Raw genomic sequence first — 23,536 nt, forward strand, 5'->3', positions numbered from 1 at the left:
TTGACATGAAAGAATTGTTACCAAAGTCTTTGGAAGTAAGAGTCGCTGCCAGCAAACAATGCCAGTGAAAAGTTTGTCAGTAAAGAGGTTTTATCAAAGAGTTGAGTAGCTTGATTACTATTGTGATGAATGCAACTGCAAATTAAAAGGTTTTTTTTTAAGCGGCCTGAGGTGGTATATTTCTTATTACTACTACCAGTTTTTTGATGAAAAGTGAGGAGTGAGGACTTTATGTAAGTATATATATATCCACACACACACACACACACACATATATATATATATATATATATATATACACATATATATATATATATATATATATATGTATATATATATATATATGTATATACTATGTATGTATATGTGTGTATATAAATAAATAAATTATATATATATATATATATATATATATATATATATATATATATCTCCATCCATTTTCTGAATACGATAACTTTAACGTGGTGAATGGGTTTGTGTATCGCCATGATCAGCAAAGCTGTATTAGTCAATTCCACCCATACAAGGTTGGTTGGCTTTGAGCTATCAGATTAAAGTCTCCCACCATCACCAAACCGCAGTGGGTAGCGTGGTTAAGACTGACTAAACGCCAGACATGAATAAGGACATGTCTAAGGCCATTGCCCCGCAGTGTATTAGAAACGCCTGCCTTTTTTGTTGTTGATGTTGTTTTATATATCTATATACATACATACATACATGCATACGTGTATATATACAAATATAGATAGATATAAGTGGAATTATTTTGTTGCTTCTTCTAAAACCTGTTTCCGAGCGTCAGCTTCCAGGATCTCATCTTGCCTGTCTAGTAATTTCCTTTACCAAAAATCTTAAAAATGGCGAAATAAATATTGACCTCGTTCTTTCCCACTATATTTTCAACCTATCTTTTCATCTTCTTTTTTCCTGTTTCTCTTTTATCACGTCTCTCTTCTCCCTTTCAACCTATCTTTTCATATTCTTTTTTCCTGACTCTCTTTTATCACGTCTCTCTTCTCACTTTCGTCCTTCAATTGACAAGGTTTGTTCTGATATATCACTGTTATTTTTTCACATTCGTTATTACGGTAATACTAAGACCTTTAATATTAATTACCTCCGCCACTGAAGTTGGGAGGAGGTTATGTTTTCGCTGTTGTTTGTCCGTTTGTTTGTGTATGAACAACTTCCTGGCCCAATATTACTCATAGAATAGTGAAACTTTCAGGGATTAATTGTTATGTTGAGGCGTTGAAGTGAGTCAATTTTGAAAGTCCTAGGTCAAAGGTAAAGGTCGAGAAATAAGCTGCAGTGGCGGAGGTCTTGTCTCTATTCTAGTGCCCCTCTAATTTTGTTTGCTTTGCTGATTATTCACGCAAAATATATGTGACATTTATCATGATAGTTGGCAGTATTTTGAATGAAAAACTGGTTTCTTTACTGGCTATGGTAATAACAACCTTTTTACCTGCTACGGATTATTTATACTAAAATTTTGGAAAAGTATTATATACTTCCATGCATATTACGGGAATTTTGCAAAACACTGCTTTTATACTCCACTGCTCCCATTGGAAGAGATGAAGCCGATGATTTTGGACTTATACTTAAGTACAAAGATGTTGTTGAACACGGGTTCCCAAACTTTATGTTCTTCTGTATCCCTTTGGGTATTTTCGTACACTGATAAAAATTATCCGTAAAAACGGTAAAAATCTTGGAATAAATGTTGCTAAGCATTTACCGTTTTGAAAACTGATATATTGACGTTCAGGAGTGGAATTACGTTCAGCAACCGTAATAAACCATAGGGTAAAATTACGGTCGCCTGTATTTTACTGAAATATGGTTGAGAACAATTATATTTTTACGGATATTTTCCGATTGAAATTACCTGTTTTTTTTTTTCTAGTGTTGATTTGTAAATTCTTGTGTACCCCAAAAATAGAGGATAAATACGAGAATAAGGTGAAATTGATGTTGTGATATAATTTTGATATTGAATATCATCAAGTATTGCGCAGTACTGGTTACTTTTTAAGATCGAGTGTACCCCAGAAGAGTAAAATTGTACTACGGGGGTTTACATGTACTTTGGTACATGTAACCCCCGTAGTACATTTTTATTGTAGAGCTTCGTAAACCAATTTTTACGTATAATTGAAAATGTAATTTCTTGAATATTTTAGAAGTCATTTTCATTGCGTAATATTTTTGATAAATTGAAAACATTAAGCGTTGCATAACCTTTTTTTTTTTTTTTTTCCATTAAAAACTGAAAATCAGCTGGTAATTAGGGCCTGGACGTTTAATAAGGAGAAGAATGTAGTTAACCAGAATATTTTTTTGTGTGTTTTTCTTGCATTTGTTGCCTCATTTCTCGTATTTTAGTTTTTACTTCCATTTTTGCATCATTTCTTTTATTTTTGCGTTGTTACTTTCATTGATTACCTATTTTTTGTTTTTCATTTTTACTTTCATTGGTTACCTAATTTTTGTTTTTCATTTTTTACTTTCATTTATTACCTCATTTCTTTTATTTTCCAATTTTTACTTCCATTTATTACCACATTTCTTTTATTTTTTAGTTTTTGCTCCCATATTTTCTTCATTTCCTTTATTTTTTTTTAGGTTTTAATCCCCTTTATTACCTCATTTCTTTTATTTTTTTACTTTTTCCCTCCTATTTCATACCATATTTGTTTATTTTGAGTTTTTACTTCTATTTATTGCCTCATTTCTTTTACATTTTAGTTTTTATTTCCATTTATTACCTCATTTTTTTAAATTTTAGTTTTTACTCTCATTTATTACCTCATTTTATTTTTTTGTTTTGTTTTTACTTCCATTTATTACCATCATTTCTCTTATATTTTAGTTTTTACTTCCATTTATGACCTTATTTCTTTTATTTTTTTAGTTTTTTACTTCCATTTATTACCTCATTTCTTAAAAAAAAGACATTTTTTCTTTACCCAAAAAGAAAATATATGGCACTTTCGTACCAATAGCTCGCATATTCCATTGAAGGAATATTCCATACATGAAAAAATCTGTGAAATAAGATGAAAATTAACCCCTTTTCATCTGATAAAAGTTTCGTAAGATAAGTTTTTATATTAACACTGAAAGGACAAGAAAAAGAATTATGTCAATTATAAATTTCCATCTCATAAACTTCCGCTAGTCTTTTCATAGTGAGGAAGAAGACATGGATGCATCAGCTGTAGAAGGAAAGAAGCTGTAATAAAATCTGCAACAAAATCTGTAACAAAATCTGTAACAAAATCCGTAATAAAATCTGTAACAAAATCTGTAATAAAATCCGTAATAAAATCTGTAACAAAATCCTTAATAAAATCTGTAATAAAATCTGTCACGTTGTATGAGGTCTTTTCTTGGGGGGTGGGTGTTTTTGTCTTTTATGTTACCATCTAGAATTAAAGTGTCACTTGTAGAAGATATATCAAAGCCTATGGTGAAAGGCTCTACTTGGTTGGAGAAGGACTTTTTTTATCGTCGCCATTTACATTATTCATAGCCTATATTATCATTTTATATATGTGTGTATGCACTATATATATATATATATATATATGTATATGTATATATTCCTTGCGCATGTATAAGGACTTTCCTTATCGCTGTCCTCTCAATTATTCATACATATATATATATATATATATGTATGTATATATATACATATATGTATGTATATATATATATATATATACATACATATATATATATATATATATATATATGTATGTATATATATACATATATGTATGTATATATATATATATATATATATACATATATATCCCTTTCGCAGTAAAGATACCTTAATAACGAATAACGTTGTAAAAGGGTTTGTGTGTTGCCATGATCAGCAAAGCTATACTAGTCAGGGACTCCCCATATTAGATTGGTTTGCTTTGAGAAATCAGGCTAAATTGTCCCACCATCACCAATCCGCAGTAGGAAGCCTGGGCATGAAAATGGCCAAACCCCAGACATGACCAAGACATGGCAGAGGCCTTTGTCCTTCGGTGGACTAGAAACGGCTGCATTTGTTGTCATTATGTATGTTTTATGTATGTTGTTATATTATATATATATATATATATATATATATATATATATATTTCAAATAAGCCATATATATTAATACATTAAAGTCTGGATTCTCTTAACGACCTCGGGATCAGAGCCCAAGGCGGAACCGCCCAAAGACTATGATATCGGACCGGCGGGGATTTAAACCCTCGCCAGGATATCTGTATGCCAGTGACCATACCACAGACTATGATATCGGACCGGCGGGGATTTAAACCCTCGCCAGGATATCTGTATGCCAGTGACCATACCATTTCTTCGTGGCGGAGTGGTATGGTCACTGGCATACAGATATCCTGGCGAGGGTTCAAATCCCCGCCGGTCCGATATCATAGTCTTTGGGCGGTTCCGCCTTGGGCTCTGATCCCCAGGTCGTTAAGAGAATCCAGACTTTAATGTATTAATATATATGGCTTATTTGAAATATGAAAGAAACACGTTTAAATGTGCAAAAAAAATTATCATATATATATATATATATATATATATATATGGGATACTTGTAAATTGCACGGTTGGCTTCTACCTCAACTTCTGTCCTAGTTTCTAATGTTGAACATTCACGTACATCTGTTCTTTTTCAAATCTTAGAAGGATGCTGACGCATGGAATGGCCTAGCCTTCATTCTATAAATGTAACTTACCTATAGGCGCCATGTGGGAGTTTTGCTTAAGAAAAACTGCCATTTTCATGACTGCAGTTTTATGTATTCTAAGTATTCGGTATTCCAATTACTTTGATTCTTTTTAAACAAGTGTCTCATCTTTTATAGATGACCTAGAATACTAGATTAGCATTTTTGCCTGCTTTGTCTAGGTTCCTGTTATGCTGAAATGTGAAACGTCAAAATAGCTTAGTTGGATAGGAATTGAAGACTTCTGACTGGTGATATTCATAAATGACATCACATGCATTGTTGCAGGATTCTTTTGTGATGTTCAATTTCACATCCACTTCATTACGTCGATTATACGAGGCATTATTGCTTGATTGGTGCTTCGGGGCCTTGGAATTTTATTTTAAAACCAACTCAGCGAGTTATTGAATGTCCTGTATGTACGATCGTTGAAGGATGCAGGACTTGGGTCCTTTGCTGTGCAAGGAGAGAGAGAGAGAGAGAGAGAGAGAGAGAGAGGAGGTCCTTTGCTGTTTTGTTATATTGTAAGGAGAGAGAGAGAGAGAGAGAGAGAGAGAGAGTGAGAGAAGGTCCTTTGCTGTTTTGTTATATTGTAAGGAGAGAGAGAGAGAGAGAGAGAGAGAGAGAGAGAGATAGAGAGAGAGGGGAGGTCCTTAGCTATTTTTTATATTGTAAGGAGAGAGAGAGAGAGAGAGAGAGAGAGAGAGTACTTTGCTGTTTTTTTATATTGCAAGGGAGAGAGAGAGAGAGAGTTGCATCTTATAATTGATAACTTGTTATTTGTTGTTTTTTTACACTGCAAGAGGAGACAGTTGTAGCATGAGTTGTTAACTTGTTATCAAGCGAAATGAAAGTTATGTATTGTTATCATTTCCATTCTCTAACTTGAATGATCTGAGAAAAGGCTAAAATGATGAATAATCAATTAATTAGGAAATAAAGGGAAAAAGGAATAAGAAGTGTGTACTTAACAATTTTTCTGTTTGATATTGTAATACTGTGCATTCATAAAAAGTAATATTAAACCCCCAGGCTATTTGGAAATTTCCAACCCTTAACCCGCAGTGGGTTATTTTTTTCCCACCATTTTTTGCAGTATATATTTTTTTGAATTGCTCTAACAGCCTTAATTTTTGTCATAGAGAGGTCAGGTTGGTCTCATTATCTTGGAAAATGCCTGAATTTTCTAAAAAAAAAATTATCAAAAATATGAAGAAAAAAATTTTTTATTGCATTTTTTTGCAAGGACGTACCGGTACGTCCATGGGGGTAAAGGGGTGGCTTTTTTTAAACGTACCAGTACGTCCTTTGGGGGTAAAAGGGTTAAGCTCTTAATGTTATTTTAAATCGCCAATGAATCTTTTTGCTTGATATTATAGTAGTGTACATACATAATAAGTAGTATCAAGTTGTTAGTGTTCAATTTTTACATTGCCAATGAATTTTGTGAGCATGAATAACTTGGATAACTCTATAGCCTGCTTAAAAATAGCTATTTTATTATTGTTATTATTATTATTCATTACTTACTTACTTATTTACTTACTTACTTACTTACTTACTTACTTACTAAACTACAATCCTAGTCAGAAAAGCAGTTTTCTATAAGCCCAGGGGCCCCAAAAGGGAAAATAACCTAGTGAGGAAAGAAAGCAAGGAAATCTAGAATATTTTAAGAACAGCAACAACACCTAAACAAATATTTCCTTTAAGAACATGGTACAGAGGCTATGGCACTACCCAAGACTTGAGAACAATGGTTTGATTTTTGAGTGTCCTTCTAATGGAAGAGCTACTTACCATAGCTAAAGTCTCTTCTACCCTTACCAAGAGGAAAGCAGCCACTGAACAATTACAGTGCTGTGGCGAACCCCTTGGGTGAAGGCGAATTGTTTGGTAATCTCAGGGTTGTAAGGTGTATGAAGACAGAGGAGAATCTGTAAAGATTAGGCCAGACTATTCGGTGTATGTGTAGGCAAATTGAAAGTGAATCGTAACCAGAGAGAAGGATCCAACGTAATATTGTCTGGCCAGCCAAAGGACCCCATAAGTATCTAGCGATGGTATTACAAAGGGTGGCTGGTGCCCTGGCCAACCTACTATTAAGAATAACAAGCGAAGCGGCGTTGTAATGAATAGCAACTATAGCAATTTAACCAAACATACCAACCATAGCAAGGTAAATTGAATGGGAAAGCCGTAAGCAATACACTACCAGCTTTGTCCCCAGCGTGGGGGACAAGATATTCCTAATTAAAATCGGAGCACACAAACCAGGACTATATTCTATTAACAATCTTCCTTATGGTTAAATGAAATACCAATACCCTTTTCCTTCCAGTTATGTTCGAACAAATAGTTTATTTTTTTTTTTTTTTTTTTTTTTTTGTGAAGGGTTTATTTTTCATATATCATTCACGGATGAAAACCTAAAGCATGAACCTATAACATTTGTTCTAGTACCAAAATTGGACGAAATATTTTTTTTTCTACTAAAAATAACAATTGGCGAAATATTTTTATTTCTACTGAAAATGATGACGAGATAACTTTTCTTTTACTGAAAATGATAAGGCACTGGCAGTTTGCTATATGAATTATATATGTATATATATATATATATATATATACTGTATATATATATATATATATATATGTATATATATATATATATATATATTTACTTATTCCTTTATTTATTTATTTATTTATTTATATGTATATATGTATATGTATATATATACATTTACATATATTTATTTATTTATATGTATGTGTATATATATATATATATATATATACATACATACATACATACAAACAAGTCTCACAAGGAAGAATGAAAACTTGATTATAGAGTCAGTTTATGCATCTTACTTTTATCCTTAATTAAGCTAAAGTTATTTCATTTATCTTATATAATTTTTCGGGTTTATTCATTTCAAAATAAACAACAGTAGACCTAAAATTATTTTTTTTTCATTCATTTCAAGAAAAAATACAAAGAACTTAGTTATTCAAAGTGAGTTATTTCTAAAAAGATTGAATTGAAAACGTGTCAGTTTTAAGTTTTCAGAGAAAATACTTTAATCTCACCATAATTTTTTACGGGTCGCGTACACTACTATATGTATATCCATCATTGTCTGGTGTCTTTTGTTTCCCTGTGTAAATGGTAAATACCTTCATTCCAGTTGAAAATTCATATCCTTAATTTCAAACATACCATCTCTTCAGTACATGGCTTTTAAACATACGTGCATAGTGTGTTTGCGTTTTTTAATGCACACTATGCAATTATAAATATTTCCCCTAATAGTTTATTACAATGTATGTATGTATGTATGTATGTATGTATGTATATGTATACGTACACTCTTACATATATATGTGTATGTATGTATGTATATATGTCTATCATTCTCTCACCATCTGATGCCCTTTTCTGTGGGCATTGTGTAAATGGTAGTTATATTCATTCCAGTTCAAAATTCATATCCTTAATTTCAAACATAGCTTCTCTTCTCTGAAACATACATGACCGTGTTTATGTGTTTTTAATGCGCACTATGCATTTATAAATATTCCCCCTTAATGGTCTATTACAATGTCCACGAGAAGAATCTTATAGAGTAGGGAAAAGCACCCACAGAGATATCATTATACCATTATTATTCCACTTCTCTGATTTCATTATTTAATGTTGTAGGTGGTCCTTGAGGAAAGAGGAGGAGGATGTGAGGACTGAGGAGTCTCGTGAGGGAAGGAGGTAGGAGGAGGAGTTCTTATTTAATGTTGTAGGTGGTCCTTGAGGAAAGAGGAGGAGGATGTGAGGACTGAGGAGTCTCGTGAGGGAAGGAGGTAGGAGGAGGAGTTCACCCTGGAGGGGTGGGGGGTGGGGGGGAAGAGTGCCCCTTGGAGGGAGGGAGTTGTATGGTAGTTAAGAGAGGAATCTGGACTGAGGGGAGAAATGTATGTCACTCTCCCCCTTCTGAATGTGACCTTCAAAATGCAGGTGGTGCTTTCCCCTCTCCTGAAGGGACAAATTACTTGAAGAAGGACCCACTCAGTCTTCTAGCACCTCTCGTGCCTCTGTCTTCCCTCCGGGCGCAGGATTGGAGGGGGATCTTACTCGGTCATTCGACACGCGTCGCTGCCGGTGCGTTCATTTAGGTTAAGAGAAGGACCTGCTTGTGGATTACCTTGTTAATTTAGCTCTCTTTTCTCAAAGGACTCTTGGTGTCTTTTTGTATGTTTGTTTTCTTTGTTCTGTAATTTCAAATTTGATATTGTTCTTTATCTTTATTTTTTTATTTTTTTTTATCGTAGGATTAATTCTTATTTACTTTTATTTGTAAAGGCTGTGTATTTTCTTTTCATTTGATTTTTTATTGGTTTCCAGTTTATATTATTTTTTTTTAATATAATTTGTCTGTTTATGGATTACCTTGTTAATTTAGCTCTCTTTTCTCAAAGGACTCTTGGTGTTATTTTATATGTTTGTTTTATCTTTTCTTTATTTCACATTTGATATTGTTTTTTTTATCCGTATCTTTTTGTATTTGTTTTGGAGTCGTAGGATTATTTTTTATATAATTTTATTTGTAAAGGTTGTGTATTTTCTTATTATTTCTTTTTGTTCTTGGGCCGTTGCTGGGCATCTTGCTTTTCCAACTAGGGTTGTAGCTTAGCAAATAATAATAATAATAATAATAATAATAATAATAATAATAATAATAATAATAATAATAAACGCATATTAAGTCGTTAAACCTAGAAAAAAAGCTCGTTGTATATGCAGATGATGCTATTCTCTCTGTATCAATTCCATCTCCTGAATGTAGATCTGGGGTTGCTGAATCCCTTTATAGAGATCTAGCTCAAATGAGTGCATTGTGCAAATTATGATGTATGAAGTTGAACCCTAACTAAACTCAAAGTATGACTGTAAGTAGGTTGAAGACAGTGGCTCCTCAACATTTACATTTTTGTTTTGACGATATTTATTTAAATTTATACAGTCTATTTTAAATTCTAGGTTTGATTCTTGATAGAGAATTTACTTATGAGAAGCACATTGGTTTTTTTTTTTTTTTTTTTTTTTTCTTCTTTGATTGCACAAAAAAGTTAAGAAAGTCTTGAGATATTTTGTGATAAGTCTACCCTTGATGAATATTTTAATTATTTCATTTTACCTTGTTTTGATTATTGTTCTCCTGTCTAGTCTTGAGCTGCTGACTCTAATCTTAATTTGTTGAATTGAAATATGCAGTCTATAAAATAACTTAGTCGCGATCTGGATACTAATCTCTGAGACACTCGTTCAATTAGTTCGTTATGCATATTGCTTAAGATTTTTCAGAAAGCACATCATTCATTGCATTCAGATATTTCCAAACTGTTCCATTATTAAAAGTCTATTTCTTTTAGCAAGTCATATTTGCACCGACTCGCAACGGTGCCCTTTTAGCTCGGAAAAGTTTCTTGATCGCTGATTGGTTGGACAAGATAATTCTAACCAATCAGCGACCAGGAAACTTTCCCGAGCCAAAAGGGCACCGTTGCGAGTCGGTGCAAATATGACTCGCTAAAAGAAATGGTCTATAGGTACGTAAGTAATTATAGCAGTCTTACCCTCTTCATATGGCATAATACTACATAGTAATCTAGAGGTTTTATTCCAACTGTGACCAGATTATGGAATGATCTACCGAATCTGGCGGCTGAATTAGTGTGACTAAAAGATTCATACTTTTTGGTAATTATTTTGTGTTGGTTAGGATGATACTTTTTTTTTAATGCATATATTCATTATATCTTTTTTTTTTAAACTCTATGAGCCCATCTATTTTTACCATTACTTATATAAAAGAATCTAATTCTATGTTAAACTGAAAACTCTCTCTCTCTCTCTCTCTCTCCTCTCTCTCTCTCTCTCTCTCTCTTTGTGCCTTATTCCTGCAGATCTTCGCATGTTTTTCTTCCAGCTTTCAGCTCGGTTGGGATAGAATAGAACCATTCGTCTGACTGACTTAGAGGGAGAAGATGCTTTTCAAAGGATGGGAGAAATTGGTGGAGCAATATTTCAACGAAATTCAAAATTGTTTTTATCTAAATTTCCATGTGTCTTTCATAGTAGTAGCATTGTTATTGTCGAATGTAGCACACCAATATGTAACGCAAAAGTGTATTTTATTTATGGAATTTAGTTTGTTAACGGGGCTTTCGAAATCGCGAATTTAAAATCACGTGAAATTAGCTAACGTCGACAAAACGCGAAATAATTAAGGAGCGAAATTTTCTGGTTTTAAAATTGTAGCATTGTTATTGCCGAATATAAAACGTCGATAAGTAACACAAAAGAGTAAAAATATTTACGGGATTTCCTTTTTTAAGAGGACATTCGAAATCGCGAATTTAAAACCGCATGAAATGAGATGACATCGACAAATCGCGAAATATCTAAGGCGCGAAATTTTCCTGGTTTATAGATGTAGCATTGTTATTGACGAATTTATCACATCAATAAGTAAATCAAAAGAGTAAAGTATATAAGGAATTTCCTTTTTTTAAGAGGACATCGGAAATCGCAAATTTAAAACCGCACGAAATGAGATGACATCGACAAATCGCGAAATATCTAAGGCGCGAATTTTTTCTGGTTTATAGATGTAGCATTGTTATTGACGAATTTACCACTTCAATAAGTAAATCAAAAGAGTAAGATATGTACGGAATTTTCTTTTTTTAAGAAGACATCGGAAATCGCAAATTTAAAACCGCGCGAACTCAGATAACGTTGACAAATCGCGAAATATGTCAGGCGCGAAATTTTCATGGTTTATAATTGTAACCTTTTTATTACCGAATATAACACATCAATAAGTAACACAAAAGAGTATACTATTCAGGGAATTTCCATTTTTAAGAGAACATTCGAAATCGCGAATTTAAAACCGCACGAAATCAGATGACGTTGACAAATCGCAAAATGAGTAAAGGTTCAAATTTTTCGTGGTTGTTAGTTGTATCATTATTATTGCCGAATATAACACATCAATAAGTAACACATAAAAGTAGAATATATACGGAATTTCCTTTTTTTTTTCCAAGATGGAATCGAAATCGCGAATTTCAAACCGAACGAAATCAGATGACGTCGAGAAATCACGAAATTTTCTTATCCAGTAATGGTACAGTGAATTTCAAAACTGTAATATTACTTTTATTTCGACAGAACTAATGCTCATAACGCTACCATTCGCTTCTAAAAGGATCATAAATTTCTTGGTGATTAATTGTCTCATATATACCAAAACTTTCCTAAAGAACTGTGCTCTCTCTCTCTCTCTCTCTCTCTCTCTCTCTCTCTCTCTCTCTGTTTTACTCAAGAACGAGAGCCATAGACTTTTTGCTAAGTAGTTATATTTATACGTGGCTACATATATATATATATATATATATATATTACATATATATACTGTATATAATATATTTATATATATAAGTGTATGCAACCCGTCAAAATGACAGAAATGCATATATATATATATATATATATATGTATGTATGTATGTATGTATAGGTCTTTTTCGGCAAACAACACGTTATGAAAAGTAAAATGCCACTTTCTCTAAAAACAAAAGTATTTAACCATGGGATCCTACCAGTACTAACTTAGGCATTAAAAACTTACAGTCTTATAGAAACCTTAGAACATAAGTTTGTTACAACATATGGAAAGAATGATTATGGAAATAACACTAAGAGGCAGAAAAAGAGCAAACTAAAGTATATTCTAACAATATATAAGAAAAAGAAATGAACATGAGCAGAACATATAATGTAGATGACAGATAGTTGTTGGACAATTAGAATATCAAAATTTGTCCTTGAGATTGCAAACGTAGGAAGGGAAGGAAAAAAAGGCAATGGAATGACGAGATAAGAAAATTTATGGGTATAGACTAGTATAGAAAGTTCTTAAACAAACACGTCTGGAAGCACATGTCTGCTGCCTTTGTCTTGCAGAGGACTAGCAACGGTTAATGATGATGATCATATATATATATATATATATATAAATATATATACGCAGGTATATGTGTGTATATATATATATATATATATATAAATATATATACGCAGGTATATGTGTGTGTATATATATATGTATATATATATATATATATATATGTATATATATACATACACATATATATATATATATATATATATATATATATATACAGTATATATATATATATATATATATATAAGAGAGAGAGACATGTAATAAGAATAAAGGAGTGGAAACAATTAAGATGGCTCTACCAGTGATGGAGAGAAGTTTGGGAACAGAGGGATGGATGGGGTGAGAAAGGATATGGATAAGTTGGAACTGAATAAATATACAACGAATAGAAAAAAAGGGAAAACATCAACTCGAACAGGCAATCCTGCATTATAGTGGAATCAGTAAGGTGAAAATAATGATAAGAAATGTATATATATCAATTAGTGGGGTCACTCTTGGAAATCTTACGTATATAAGAAATTATAGGACATTCAACAGTACATTCCATGACATCTTTTCCATCTTTTTATTTCATTGAAGCTTTCGGGTATCATTCCTTAACCCATCTTCAGCTGCAAAAAAATAATTTCTTCATGTTAAAAAAATACTTACAATAATGTATATATATATATATATATATATGTATATAATATATATATATATATATATATATTTATATATATATATATATATATATATATACATACATACATACATACATACATACATACATACATACATACATACATACACTCTTAAATAGGTTGATAGATATAGATATGTATGTACGTCAACCATTTGTTTACCTTATGTTTTTTCTTTACCTTCTGACCTGTCTAAAAGAATTATTGGTTGAGACCACATCTGTATACTGAGCAATATCGTGTATAAAAATCTAAATGCTATTGAAATTTATGCTGCACAGCTTAATGAAAATCTCGCTGCTTCGTAATGTGAACTAACTTCCATTCTGATGTTTAAAAAGTCGAGGGAACCGAAACATTTTTTTTTTAATTTTAAATATTCTTACTCTGTTTACGTGATATTTTCTTGTTTTCGTAATTTATATGTGCCTTATTACTATGAAGGTTTCCTCCTCTTACTATTGTTTTATATAATTCTTTATTTTTTCAATTGTTTAATATCTTAAGCTAGTGATTTCTGCACGTGCGCTTGCAGAAATGCGTGCATTAATGTATATATGTATGTATGTGTGTATATAAACAGTATATATATATATATATATATACATATATATATATATTATATATATATATATATATTATATATATATATATATATATATGTATATATATATATATATATATATGTATATGTAGATGTATATATGTATGTGTGTGTGTATACATATATATATATATATATATGTATATTTAATATGTAGACTGTGTATATATATATATATATATATATATAAATATACATATACATACAGTTGTACCTTGGTCTATAACTTAAATCTGTTCTTCTAGGAGCTTGCTCGCTACGCTCAATGGTTGTAAACAAAAACAATTTTTCATCCAAAGAAACGAAATGAGACTCGATTCCTTCTACACGTCCATGAATATAGATATACAACCATTTTCAAAGCTTGTAATATAATGTAGGGAAAAACTCATAAACTCTAACATTAGATATAGATGTATAATTCACAAAAAAAAAAAAAAAAAATACATATTAACTCGCACTCGACCTTTTAAGAGTCGTGACTTGGTGAGGGAGGAGGAGGAGGAGGAGGAGGAGGAGGAGGAGGAGGAGGAGGAGGAGGAGGGGGAGGAAGAAGTTACTGCTTGGAGGGAGAATCTCCATTCATGAGAACTTCTGGTAAAATATCAGTTCTCTTTATTGAAAGTCATTCACTATCCCTAACTGAATCACTTAAATTACGTTTTTGGCACTTTGTCATAATTTTCATTGAAAAAGAAAATTTTTTAAAGTTTATATAGGAGATATTTATTGTTTTTACTCTTAAAGTATTTTATTTATCCTTGTTTCCTTTCCTCACTGGGCTGTTTTCCCTGTTGGATCCCCTTGGCTTATAGCATCCTGCATTTCCAACTAGGGTTTGTAGCTTAGCAAATAATAATAATAATAATAATAATAATAATACCTTTCGATTTTCCCTTCCTAACAGGTTCTTCCTAAACCATCCTCACCCTCTTCCCGCATCCATTCTCAACACGTGTCCACACCATCTCAGTCGTGACACTTATCATCTCAGTACTCATTACTACACCTGCCATTCTTCATATTTTATCAGTCTCAAATCTTTCGAGCATAGATGTTGAATATTGAAATGATAAAAGGAAAGCATCATAATAAATCATTTGGTTATATTGAAAAAGTATTAAAAAGTCTGAGTAAAATATTTTGACTTACGAAAAAGAAAATTTTATTCGTGAAATATAAGTACAGTTGAAACTTCAAAATGAATTCTTTTTTTATATTAGAGGGTAAGAAAATATAACCATTTGCCATTTCCCCCCACAAGACTTCAAACCTCACATTGAAACTTTCTTATGCATAGAAAATACTATTAGAAGTTCTTGCTGTAATGTATTTCCGCCATTTTTCAAGAATCTTTAAACAATTGAACTTTTTATCGGCTGTTTTAGCAAACTACGAAACATTACTTCCTTTTGCAATTTTTTTCAGAGTGATTCTCTTACCGTTGCCTTTGTTTATATATATATATATATATATATATTTCCAGACAGTTTAAATAAACCGTGATTTTAATTTGAAGTTCTCCATAAAAATATATCGTTCTTTTATATATATATATATATATATATACATATATATATATATACATATATATATATATATATATATATATAAAATACAGGAGACCGTAATTTCCCCTACTTAATTATTATCTTTTACGGATTGGGTGACCTTAATACCACTCCTTAAACGTCAATATATTCGTTTTTAAAACGGTAAATGCCCGGCAACATTTATTCCAGGATTTTTGTGGTTTTCCATATGGCAAATTTTTAACAGTACAGGAAATCGAAACAATCGTATGTAGACGTCTCTCTCTCTCTCTCTCTCTCTCTCTCGTCTCTCTCTCTCGGTTTTACGTATGGCAAATTTTTAACAGTACAGGAAATCGAAACATTCGTATGTAGAACTCTCTCTCTCTCTCTCTCTCTCTCTCTCTCTCTCTGCCGTTTTACGTATGGCAAGTTTTTAACAGTGCAGGAAATCGAAACATTTATATGTAGAAGTCTCTCTCTCTCTCTCTCTCTCTCTCTCTCTCTCTCTCTCTCTCTCTTGCATCTTCATTCCCATTTATCAGTGTTTTGTATCTCTGTAGTTTCAATCCTTATTTTCTTCAATTCTACAATTTACTGTACCCATTTTGTATTGACTATATTAAGTTTTTATTTTAATCTATAATCAGAATTAGTATCTTTTTTTTTTTTGTTCTCGTCAAGCTATTTTTTAATTTTCTTATAAATTTATTATTATTATTATTATTATTATTATTATTATTATTATTATTATCATTGTTTTTGTTATTATTATTTTTGTTAATATTATTATTACAATTATTGTTATTATTTCTATTTTTATTGTTATCATTTTTATTATTATTATTATTATTATTATTATTATTATTATTATTATTGTTATCGTTATCATTAGTATTATTATTGTAATTATTATTATTATTATTATTATTATTATTATTATTATTATTATTATTATTATTTTAATTAATGTTTTTATTGATGTAAAATTAGGTAAAAATGAAAAATGAAAAAAGGTTATTATTGTACATTATTCTCTATTGTTCTCCATCGCGTCATCCTTGGAAATTTTTCACCTATTTCGAGTCGCTTTCTTTGACACCCCTTTTTTTTTGCGTTTTAACAAAAGAACTTTAGAGAACAGATCAATTTCTTTCTTTGATTAATTTGATTGATGACAATAGATTATGAGGACATAAAGATGACAGGTGAATTTTGCTTTGGATTTCTTTATTGAATGACAATGCATTTGTGACTTCAAAACGCGAGTGATAATTTTGGTCTTTCTTTTGAAGATTTTTTTTTTTTTCTTACGGTGGTGCGCAACCTATTTTATATTATTATTATTATTATTATTATTATTATTATTATTATTATTATTATTATTATTATTATTATTATTTGCTAAACTACAACCCTAGTTGGAAAAGCAGGATGCTATAAGCCCAGGGGCCCCAACAGGGAAAATAGTCCAATGAGGAAAGGAAACAAGGATAAATAGAATATTTTAAGAAGAATAATTAGAAGAAGTTTTGGAAAGAAGTGAAGAGAGTAAGGAAGGCTGGCTCAAGAATTGAAGAGACAGTGAAAGATGGAAATGGGAGGTTGTTAAAAGGAGAGGAAGCAAGGAAAAGATGGGCGGAATATTTTGAAAGTTTACTGAATGTTGAGGATAATAGGGAGGCAGATATAATTGTTGTTGCAGGTGTTGAGGTGCCAGTGATGGGAGATGAGAATGAGAGAGAGATTACAAGAGAGGAAGTGAGGAGAGCACTAGATGAAACTAGAATAGAAAAGAGTCTGGTATGGATGGTGTGAGAGCTGAGATGTTGAAGGAAGGGGGGTGTGACTGTACTTGAATGGTTGGTGAGATTGTTTAATATTGTGTTTTGTGTTGTCAATGGTACCAGTAGACTGGGTTTATGCATGTATTGTACCACTATATAAGGGTAAGGGAGATGTGCATGAGTGTTGTAATTCAAGAGGTATTAGTTTGTTAAGCGTAGTTGGAAAAGTGTATGGTAGAGTAATGATTAATAGGATCAAGGATAAAACAGAGAATGCAATCTTAGAAATACAGGGTGGTTTTAGAAGAGCTAGGGGTTGTATGAATCAGATTTTTATAGTAAGGCAGATATGCGAGAAATATTTAGCAAAAGGTAAGGATGTGTATGTTGCGTTTATGGATCTGGAGAAAACGTATAATAGAGTTGATAGGGAAGCAATGTGGAATGTGATGAGGTTATATGGAGTTGGTGGACGGTTGTTGCAAGCAGTGAAAAGTTTCTACAAAGGTAGTAAAGCATGTGTTAGGATAGGAAATGAAGTGAGTGATTGGTTTCCGGTGAGAGTGGTGCTGAGACAAGGATGTGTGATGTCACCGTGGTTGTTTAACTTATTATGTTGATGGAGTGGTGAGAGAGGTGAATGCTCGAGTGCTTGGACGAGGATTAAAACTGGTAGACGAGAATGACCATGAATGGGAGGTAAATCAGTTGTTGTTTGCGGATGATACTGTACTGGTTGCAGACACAGAAGAGAAGCTTGGCCGATTAGTGACAGAATTTGGAAGGAGTGTGTGAGAGAAGGAAGTTGAGAGTTAATGTGGGTAAGAGTAAGGTTATGAGATGTACGAGAAGGGAAGGTGGTGCAAGGTTGAATGTCATGTTGAATGGAGAGTTACTTGAGGAAGTGGATCAGTTTAAGTACTTGGGGTCTGTTGTTGCAGCAAATGGTGGAGTGGAAGCAGATGTACGTCAGAGAGTGAATGAAGGTTGCAAAGTGTTGGGGGCAGTTAAGGAAGTAGTAAAAAAATAGAGGGTTGGGCATGAATGTAAAAAGAGTTCTATATGAGAAAGTGATTTTTACCAACTGTGATGTATGGATCGGAATTGTGGGGGAATGAAAGTGATGGGAGAGACAGAAATTGAATGTGTTTTGAGATGAAGTGTCTAAGGAATATGGTTGGTGGTATCTCGAGTAAATAGGGGTTAGGCACGAAGTGGTGAGAGTGAGAACGGGTGTAAGAAATGAGTTAGCAGCTAGAGTGGATATGAATGTGTTGAGGTGGGTTTGGCCATGTTGAGAGAATGAAAAATGGCTGTCTGCTAAAGAAGGTGATGAATGCAAGAGTTGATGAGGAGAAGTACAAGAGGAAGGCCAAGGTTTGGGTGGATGGATGGAGTGAAGAAAGCTCTGCGTGATAGGAGGATAGATGTGAGAGAGGCAAAGAGAGCGTGCTGGAAATAGGAATGAATGGCGAGCGATTGTGACGCAGTTCCGGTAGGCCCTGCTGCTGCCCTCCGGTGCCTTTAGATGACCGCTGAAGGTAGCAGCAGTAGGGGATTCAGCATTATGAAGCTTCATCTAGTGGTGGATAACTGGGGGAGGGTGGGCTGTGGCACCCTAGCAGTACCAGCCGAACTCGGTTGAGTCCCTTGTCGGCTGGAGGAACGTAGAGAGAGGTCCCCTTTTTTGTGTTTCATTTTGTTGATGTCGGTTACCCCCAAAAATTGGGGAAGTGCCTTGGTATATATATATATATATATATATATATATATATATATATATATATATAAAACAGAATTGATCTCTAGAGATTGTAATAAAAGCATAAGAAGGAATAAAAGATGATGGATTTCCAGGTATAATGTAGACTTATCACAGAAAGACAGCAGCAGTAGGGGATTCAGCATTATGAAGCTTCATCTATGGTGGATAACGGGGGAGGGTGGGCTGTGGCACCCTAGCAGTACCAGCTGAACACGGTTGAGGTCCCTTGTCAGGCTTAGGAACGTAGAGAGGAGAGGTCCCCTTTTTTGTTTCATTTGTTTGATGTCGGTTACCCCCAAAAATTGGGGAAGTGCCTTGGTATATGTATGTATAATATATATATATATATATATATATATATAGATATATATATATATATGTATATATATATATATTAAACAGAATTGATCTCTAGAGATTGTAATAAAAGCATAAGAAGGAATAAAAGATGATAGATTTGCAGGTATAATGTAGACTTACCACAGAAAGACGCCATAAAACAGACGCAAGTGCAAGGACATGTCAGAGGCCTTTGTTCTGCAGTGGACTAGTTGCGGCTGATTATGATATATATATATATATATATAGATATATATATATATATATATATATATATATATATATACATGTATATATATATATATATATATATATATATATATATATATATATACACCAGGTCATTTCCTCCAATTTTGGGGGGTATCTTCCCAGTCACGCTGAGTGTCATTGCTAGACGTATAACTACTTGGTCCCTTCCCTTCTCTAGGGTAGGGGGGAGAGAGAGTAGTCATACCTTGGTGAAACGGCGGGGTACCTCGAGAGTTACACTCTGGAACCAAAACTGCCGTGTGTTAGTTAGGAAAGGTGGAAGGAGTGGAAGGGGGTTGAATCTGTGTGGGGCGTGCGTGGGATATTAATTTAGCTGTCAATTTTGAGGTGTTACGTACACTAGTTATATATATATATATATATATATATATATATATATATATATATATATAATAAATGTGTGTGTGTATGTATGTATTTATGTGTGTGTGTGTGTGTTTTGATGTGTTTATATTTGTGGCAGTATAGAATCACGGATTATATAAGTCCATAAGGCATCAATTTTGAACTGTATCTTTGTTTTTGTTTTTTTTACCCATTGGTTATTGATTTTTTCCATTTTGGGTGTTTTACTTTCTCATTTTTGATTTGCAGTGTATTGTAAAACCATCACGTTGACCGAATTCCTTGGAAAATGAAGCTCATATAATTTTGTTGTTGCTTATCATATTAATATTTGGGTAATTTTTCGAATTATTCTCAATCTGTCATAGCCAGTTATTTTTTAAAGTCATTTTTGGTTTCACTTTTATAATGTTCTTATGCTGTGGAAAGTGTTTTTGTCAAGTAATCAGTTATGTGGTTCCCTTCTCTCGTTAGGACTAACAGCCGTTCCTGTCTTCCTTCCATAGACGGTAGCAAGTCTCAGTATTAGCCAAAAGAGCTATGTCAATTGTTGGCTACCTTCCTAAGTACTGGCGAGGGTCCAATTTTGCTCGTGTGTGTGTTTTTTTTTTTTAGTAGCCATGCGGTGACAAGCGGACCATTGAAAGCATATCTTTCCCCGTAATTTGTATTTATTGCTGATATGTATCTTGCTCGTGCGTGTGTGTGTGTTTTTTTTTTTTTTTTTTTTTTTTTTTTTTTGAAGTAGCAGCGCGGGTAACAAGCGGACCTTTGAAAGCATATTTTTCCCCTTAATTTGTATTTATTGCTGTTATGTATCTTTAGGGAGTTTTCTTAACACTTGTTATTTTTTATTGTTGTTCTTTAACAAGACAGGATCATTAACCCTGTGCTGAACTTTCCTCCGCCATCGACTCAAAACAGAGAGAGAGAGAGAGAGAAGAGGAGAGAGAGAGAGAGAGAGAGAGAGAGAGAGAGAGAGGAGAGAGAGGAGAGAGAGAGAGAGAGAGCTAATGTGGAATCATGAAATAAAAACGATATATTTTACAGCCTTCAGAATTACTCATCCTTTATGAAAGTTCCCCAAAGATGCAATTTATAATTGTCCCCTTCTTGAACATTAATAATATCCCCCATATGATATAAAGAGCAAGTGTCTGGCTATATATATATATATATATATATATATATATATATATATATATATATATATATATATATATATATATATATATATATATATAATATATTATTATATATATATATATATATATATATATATATATATATATTATATATATATGTATATATACATTCTGTCACGCTCAAGGGGGGGAGAGAGTAGTCATACCCTGGTGAAAGGGGGGGTGCCCTGAGAGGTACACCCGAAAACCACAATCTCCCACAAATTGCCGAACCATCGGGCGGTAGTTAGGAAAAGGGGGAGGGGTGGGAAGGGTTGAATATATGTGTGTGCATATCTATCTAAATATTTAGACGTTCTTTTTGACGGCTAAGATATACTAGTAATAACTAGAGGGGCACTCAGTTGAGCGCAGACCTCCGCTGTGGCAACTCATTTCTCGACCTTTTGCTTGACCTTGACCTTGAACTTTGACTTTTAATATGTATTAATTGGCGTGGTTTTTCATACAGTTATATATGAACTAATTTTGAATTCTGTGTGACAACGATGTCCAAACTTATGGCTAATTACGTGAATTGGACATTTTGCTTGACCGTGACCTTAGCATTTGATTTTGACCTTTCATAATTTAACCATTACTAGCTTTTAACATAAGAGTTAATCCCTACAAGTTTCATTACGCTACGATTAAAATTGTTGCCAGGAGGCTTTTCATAAACAAACATACATACAAACAAACACAAAAACAGTGGCGAAAACATTAACTCCTTCCAAATTCTTTGGCGGAGGCAGTAATGATGACGATAACCTGTCTTTCCATCTACCTGCGTAGCGTCTCCCCACTCCCCCCCCCAAAAAAAAAAAGAAAAAAAAAAAAGAAAAGAAAACAAAGGCCCACCATCCTACTTCATTAAATGGAACGAATACAGACATCAAGTCTCGTAAAGATTTCCAGATCCACTTCTGGACTCTTGTGGGTATTGCGAAATCTGAAGGACGTGTTTCAAAAGGATGAATCCATGGAATGAAGATCATTGCAAATACGAACTCTCGAGCATCCTTGACGGTTTTTTTTTTTTTCCTGCTTAAAAATCTGACCTAAGGATATCTGTTGGGGGCTTTAGTTCTGACACACGCCATTATAGTGTGTGAGGCTGTTTTTTTTTTTTTTTTTTTTTTTTTTTTTTTTTACGCGACCTTCAGTAATTTATTTCATTGAGTAGAGTAAACCTAAGTCAGGGAAATTTTATTATTTATTTCTGAGATTTAGTGAATATTTATGGTGAGGTTAAAGTTACTTGTTTTGAAAACGTATATCCTTGAATATCTTTTAAAGGATTCTTTTATATTCTATAGGTTTTTATTTTTTTATGTAGTATAACTTGCTTATTTGGAAAACATATTCCCTTAAATGGTTTTCAAAGCGTTTTTTATTTTCTTACGTAGTATAACTTGCTTATTTGGAAAACATATTTCCTTAAATGTTTTTCAAAGCGTTTTCTATTTTTTTATGAAGTATAACTTGCTTATTTTGAAAACATATTTCCTTTAATTTATTTTCAAAGCATTTTTAATTTTTTTCCTCGGAGTGGAAATTCGACCTCATTGACATACATGCGCTGATAAAAGTTTTTTTATACATTTCTTATTAAAGGCGGAAGGTTTTTATTTATTTTAATTGGTGTTTGATTGTTTTATAAAGGAATAGAATAGGTAAAAATATTTTTCTGTGAATGTGATGCCCTTTTTCTACCATTTTTTTTTTTGTATTTTTTTTGTATTTCTGTTGATAAATAAATGATTTATGGGTCACGGATATTCTTCTTTATATTTTATTTTACCATTTTTCTTTGATCAAATTTGACCAAATTTAATCAAAATTTACTCTGTTTTAAGATTCGACCAAACTCTATTGGTGAATGTTATATTTTCTTTCAGTTTCCTTTATATTTTTAATCATCCTTGCCAATAAATTCCACAAGGATCCTTGTTATTTACATTATCTTCAACGTATTGCTTTATTCAGTTTAGTTCCTTTTTCCTCTCGCTATTATTTTTCATGATATGTTCCTTATAGACCCAAAACTAAATTTTTTTTTTGACAAGAATTTGATTCGCTTCTTAAAAAAAAAAATCCTCAAATTAGATATTTTCCCCTTCGCTTGTTATTTTTGTCGCCTACTCAACTTCCCTATTGCATGATATTGCATCCTAAATCTTCTCATCGTCGACTTCTGCAGTCTCGTCGGTCCAAATAGTC

Source organism: Palaemon carinicauda, chromosome 31 (genome assembly GCF_036898095.1).
Source record: "Palaemon carinicauda isolate YSFRI2023 chromosome 31, ASM3689809v2, whole genome shotgun sequence".
Classification (NCBI taxonomy): Eukaryota; Metazoa; Arthropoda; class Malacostraca; order Decapoda; family Palaemonidae; genus Palaemon; species Palaemon carinicauda.